The sequence below is a fragment of the Bos grunniens genome, chromosome 28 (genome assembly GCF_055505025.1).
Source record: "Bos grunniens cultivar Pamir isolate PY7600 chromosome 28, Bosgru_T2T1.0, whole genome shotgun sequence".
Classification (NCBI taxonomy): domain Eukaryota; kingdom Metazoa; phylum Chordata; class Mammalia; order Artiodactyla; family Bovidae; genus Bos; species Bos grunniens.
Window position 1 is genome coordinate 27,167,909 of NC_141192.1, and position 6,260 is coordinate 27,174,168.

At 39.9% G+C, this 6,260-nt stretch overlaps 1 pseudogene; it reads left to right on the plus strand.

Annotated features, from left to right (window-relative positions):
- Window positions 1–3,006: 3,006 nt before the first annotated feature.
- On the plus strand, window positions 3,007–3,635 carry LOC147343049 (nicotinamide/nicotinic acid mononucleotide adenylyltransferase 1 pseudogene; annotated as a pseudogene).
- Window positions 3,636–6,260: the final 2,625 nt, after the last annotated feature.

A 6,260-nucleotide genomic window follows, 5' to 3' on the forward strand; every position in this document is an offset into this window, starting at 1 on the left:
TAGGATATTAAATATAGTTCCCTGAGCTATTCAGTAGGACTTTGCTGTTTATTTTATATATAGTAGTTTTTACCTGAACAAAAACGTCTTAATGACCCAGATAATCATGATGGTGTGATCACTCACCTAGAGCCAGACATTCTGGAGTCCAAAGTCAAGTGGAAACATTACTAGGAACAAAACTAGTGGAAGTGATGGAATTCCAGCTGAGCTATTTCAAATCCTAAAAGATGATGCTGTTAAAGCGCTGCACTCAATATGACAGCAAATTTGGAAAACTCAACAGTGGCCACAGGACTGGAAAAGGTCAGTTTTTATTCCAATCCCAAAGAAAGGTAATGTCAAAGAATGTTCAAGCTGCCATCCAATTGCACTCATTTCACATGCTAACAAGATTATGCTTAAAATCCTTCAAGCTAGGCTTCAGCGGTATGTGCACCAAGAACTTCCAGATGTTCAAGCTGGATTTAGAAAAGGCAGGGGAATGAGAGATCAAATCATCAATATCCACCGGATCATGGAGAAAGCAAAGAAATTCCAGAAAAACATCTACTTCTGCTTCACTGACTACGCTAAAGTCTTTGACTGTGTGGATCACAACAAACTGGAAAGTTCTTAAAGAGATGGGTATACCAGACCACCTTACTTGCCTCCTGAGAAACCTTTATGCAGGACAAGAAGCAACAGTTAGAACTGGACATGGAACAACCAACTGGTTCAAAATTGAGAAAGGAGTATGTCAAGGCTATATATTGTCATCCTACTTATTTAACTTATATACAGAGTACATCATGAGAAACGCTGGGCTTGATGAAGCACAAGCTGGAATCAAGATTGCTGGGAGAAATAACAACAACCTCAGATAGGCAGATGATACCACTTTAATGGCAGAAAGTGAAGAACTAAAGAGCCTCTTGATGAAGCTGAAAAAGGAGAGTGAAAAAGTTGGCTTAAAACTCAACATCAAAAAAGCAAAGATCATGGCATTCAGTCCCATCACTTCATGGCAAATAAATGAGGAAAAAATGGAAACAGTGACAGACTTTATTTTCTTGGTCTCCAAAATCACTGCAGACAGTGGCTGAAACCATGAAATTAAAAGATGCTTGCTCCTTGGAAGAAAAGCTATGACAAACCTAGATAGCATATTAAAAAGGAGAGGCATCACTTTGCCAACAAAGGTTCATATAGTCAAAGCTATGGTTTTTTCCAGTAGTCATGTATGGATGTGAGAGTTGGACTATAAAGAAGGCTGAGTGCTGAATAATTGAGGCTTTTGAACTGCGGTGTTGGAGAAGACTCTTGAGAGTCCTTTGGACAGCAAGGAGATCAAACCAGTCAATCTTAAAGGAAATCAACCCTGAATATTCGTTGGAAGGATTGATGCTGAAGCTCCAAGACTTTGGTCACCTGATGCAAAGAACTGACTCATTAGAAAAGACCCTGATGTTGAGGAAGATTGAAGTCAAGAGGAGAAGGGGGTGACAGAGGATGAGATGGTAGGATGGCATCACCGACTCAAAGGACATAAGTTTGAGCAAACTCCGGGAGATAGTGAGGGACAGAGAAGCCTGGCATGCTGCAGTCCATGAGGTAACAAAGAGTTGGACACAACTTAGTAACTGAACAACAACAACAGTTTTTATCAGCATGATCATTTCTTACCGTAACAACAACAAAGATGAAGGCATAGTATTACATTGTAGTCCTTAGTGTTAATATTTCTGAAGAAGTTAGATACATGCCTTTCTGATGATCTGATTTAGTAAAGAAGTAGAGCCTTCAGAATCTGGAGTCAGAATTACTCCCAAATCTTTCACCAATTCATTTAAAAATTTTTTATTGAAATATAATTGATTTTCAATGTTGTGTTATTTTCAGTTGTATGGCAAAATGATTCAGTTAAACGCACACACACACATACATACATATACACAAGATACTGAGTATAGTTTCCTGTGCTATGCAGTAGGTCCTTGTTATCTATTTTATACATAGTAGTGTATACATTTGAATCCCAATCTTCCAATTTATCATTCTCTCCTTACTTTCCCCACCCTGTGGCAACCATAAATTTATTTTCTATATCTGTACGTCTATTTCTGCTTTGTAGATAAGTTCATTTGTATCATATTTTTAGATTCCACACATAAGTGGTATCATATGATATTTGTCTTTCTCTGTCTAACTTACTTCACTTAGTATTATAATCTCTAAATCCATCCATGTTGCTGTAAATGGCATTATTTCATTATTTTTCTTGGCTGAGTAAATACTTCATTATCCTTATCCATTATCTGTTGACAGACACTTAGGTTTCTTCCATGTCTTGGCTTTTGTAAATAGTGCTGTTGTGAACACTGGACTGCTGGCCAACCCATTTCAAAATCAGTTGTTTCGATTGGTATTTTGACAGGCACTGTACCAATGACTGAAGGAGATTAAAGATGAGAAATATACGAGACTGCTAATGCCCAGGAACCCAAAGTTTAGGTATAGTTTTCAATGTTTCATTTATTTATGCATTCAACACATGTGTAATAGGGCTTCCCAGGTGGCTCAGTGGTAAAGAATCCACCTGCCAAGCAGGAGACATGGGTTCAATCCCTGTGTTGGGACGATCCCGTGGAGAAGGAAATGGCAACCCATTCCAGTATTCTTGCCTGGGAAATCCCATGGACAGAGGAGCCTGGCAGGCTGCAGTCCATGCAGTGGCAAAGAATCAGACACAACTTAGTGATTAAACAGCAGCACATTTGCATGTTTAATAAGTCTGAGATACTGAGTTAGGGACTGTTTTACAAGGATCAACAATTTTTTCAGGAGAAGAGAAATAGCTAAAACATAATGTGGTAAAACTATTACAACAGTGATAAATGCAAAGTGCAAGGGAGCACAGAAGAAAGAGTAAATCTGTGTGCCTCTGGATTTGATGTCAGAAAAGGCTTCTGAGAGAAAGTGACATTTTACCTAGGCTGCAAAGCTGAATAAGAGTTCATCAGATGACTTGCTACTAAGAATTTAAAGTGAGTGGAAGTGCATACACAGAAAAGTCTTCAGAAGGAGTGACTAGAGACTGCTAAGGTGCTCAGACTCCATCAAGAAGAACTGGAGGCTAGTAGCTATGATCACCAGTAAAGTTCATCTATGCTAGAAAGACCTGGATGGAAGAGGAAGTGAGCTTAACAAAGTCAAGATTTTAGTCAAAAGAAATCCTTGGAGCCAAAAACAAAAGGTGTTCCAAAGGTAATGTTGCTGTGTGGGGCAGACATATCAGAGTCCTTTGGTGTTCTCAATCTGTGGAAGAACGAGGATTTCACCCAAATTGTGGGAAACTATGAGCTCCTATGTATCACTAGGGCTAGAAATAATGCTAGAAATTCAACTATGAACCTGATGTGCTGTGGAAACACTGGAACAAGGGTCAGCTGCTGAATGAGCAGATCACCAGTGACATCTCACCCACAGAGACCCAGCAAGCCCTCAGAAGGGGTCAGAGCATTCACTACTTGGTGCCAGATCTTGTCCAGGAATATAGTGAAATACAGACTTTGTATGGCTCTGTGAATGAAGAGAGGCGTTTGGGGATTACCCTGGCTCCTCTGCAGAAAAGCACTATAGAAGCTAACCCCTAAGAAACTCCACGGCATGGTGTTTGGGACTTCCGTTTTTGGAATTTGAAATAATCAGGGTATTAGTAACGGAGGAAAGTACTTATGACCCCGTCTCATACACTAAAACTTAAAAGTTTGGTAAAAATCATTAGCAAATTAACATCAGGTTTGTCCAAAAAAAAAAAAAGTTCATCAGATTGAGAAGGTAAGAAAGACCTGGTAGGCAAAGGGCACAACATACACAAAAACACAGATGTATAAAAGTACAAAATAAGCAGACTGTTGGGGTAGGGGATAGGGGATGGGGAATATAGGTTTTCCAAGCCAGGTTGGGCCAACTCTGTCCTCTAGAGCTCTGCTGTCCAATTTGGTAGCCACAAGTTTTGGAGGTTACTTATGTTTAAACTAATCAAAATTAAACATAATTAAAAATTCACTTCCTCTGTTCTGTGAGCCACATTTCAAGTACTCAGTAGCCACATTTCAAGTACTCAGTAGCCACATGCATCTAGTGGCAACGGTACTGGAGAGCACAGATTAACATCACTGCAGAAAATTGCATTACATAGCCCTGTTACAGACAGTGGAGTGCCTTGAAAGACCGTTAACAGTGGAGTAATGTGACCTTGGACTGCAAGGAGATCAAATCAGTCAATCTTAAAGGAAATCAACTCTGAATATTCATTGGAGGGATTGATGCTAAAGCTGATGCTCCAATACTTTGGCCACCTGATATAAATACCTGACTTATTGGAAAAGACCCTGATACTGAGAAAGATTGAAGACAGGAGGAAAAGGGGGTGACAGAGAATGAGATGGTTGGATGGCATCACCCACTCAATGGACAGGAGTTTGAGCAAACTTCAGGAGATAGTGAAGGATAGGGAAGCCCAGAGTGCTGCAGTTTATGGAGTTGCAAAGAGTTAGACATGACTTAGCGACTGAAAAACAACAACAGCAATGTGACCAGACTACTGACCTGAAGTAGACTGAGTTAGAAAAGGAAGGGAGATGATGAGTGGCAGTGGAGAAATGGGTCCAGTCTATGGCATTTGGAAAGCAGAAGCGACATGACCAATCAGATGGATGAAAGCGAGTAGTTGAGAGTAAAACTGATATTTCATGACTGGGTGGAGAGTGATAACTGATACCATTCACGCGATCAAGGAAAAGAAGAGGGGACCAACTGGGAAAAAAGGACAAATTCAGTGTTGGACATGTTGCAGTTGAGCTATCTATGGGATCTCCATGTGAACAGGTCATTTAATGCTCATGAAAGATGATAGATCTCACAGAAAATCATAGAAGTCTTCACTATATAGGTAAGGTGACCACATAAAATAACAACAGCTAACAGGACTTCAAGTGCTAGGCATGTTCCAAATACTTTGATTATAGTTTAGCTCCTGTAATCTTCCCTATAACTACACGAGGTAGGATTTCCTATTATTAACCCCATTTTACAGGAAAAGGAAGCCAGAGAGGCACAGAGAGGTTACATAATTCATTGTCCAAGTTCATACTAGTAAGTGGTAGAGTTGAGATTTGAACTCAGATAAATTACCTAACGAAATATTCATACACAAAGGATAATGTGACAGGTTAGGCAGACAGGGGGATCTGAATATTTATGGGAGAAATTCCATGAAATTCTAAAAATCAAATCCCATTTAACTGTATAATGAGAGCAATTTTTACAATAGAAGTAAAGTGGATTAATTTTGTGCTGTTTACAAAATCTACAACTCATGATCACTGGTTTTTTAGTAGTGGTTGAAGCTGAAGGAATCACTGTATTTGCCAAGGAAGAATGTGAGGGTGGGGAGAAAAGATATCCCAAAACAGAACCTGGAGAACACTGATACTCAAAAGGTGACTGAAGGTAGAAGGTCAGTAGATAAGACCAAAAACCAGAAGAGAGGGACATGCCAGAAGCCAAAGGAAGAAAACATCAGAGAAGAATTGCTCAGTGGGAAGAGTTCATATACAATAAAACCTGAAAAAGTTTCCAGTGACTTTCCCAAGCACTGCTGGCCCTTGTCAGAACAGTTTTCATGGTACAGAGGGTGAGGGAGCCAGAAGGTTGTGGAGTGAGAAATGTACAGCAAGAGTGTAGACAAGTCTCCCAGAAATTTGGTGGTGAGGAGAAAGTTGGAGTTCTGGGCATTAATAGTCTTAAATATTAACACATAGATAGAAAAAAGCCACTCTATCTCTTTGAGGAAATGGGTCCCTGGGATTCCTGCGGACTAGTCTACAGCTTTTCTTGAAGAACTAGCAGGACAGCAGCTCAAATGCTTGAACAAGGACTTCACTGAAACCATGACATTTTGAATCTCAAAGAATCCAGGCACTACATAATTACTATACATTCAACATTCATGATTTACCTTGTGAGAAATGACAAGGAGGATCATGACATCAATTCGGCACTTTGCTGAGGTAGGAATTTTAACTGTGTGCCTGGTGCTGCTAAGAGGGGGTTCATCTCTTAGCTGGTTTGTGAACCCAGCAGACAGACCAGAATCCTCTCCCACCCCCTGTCACATGAAGTCTTTAAAGGTGTTTTGTTTTGTTTTTTGGTGAAGATATGGCCATCAAATGAGAGACAAAACTCAAAAAGGAAGTTTTCTTAGTGTACAGGTG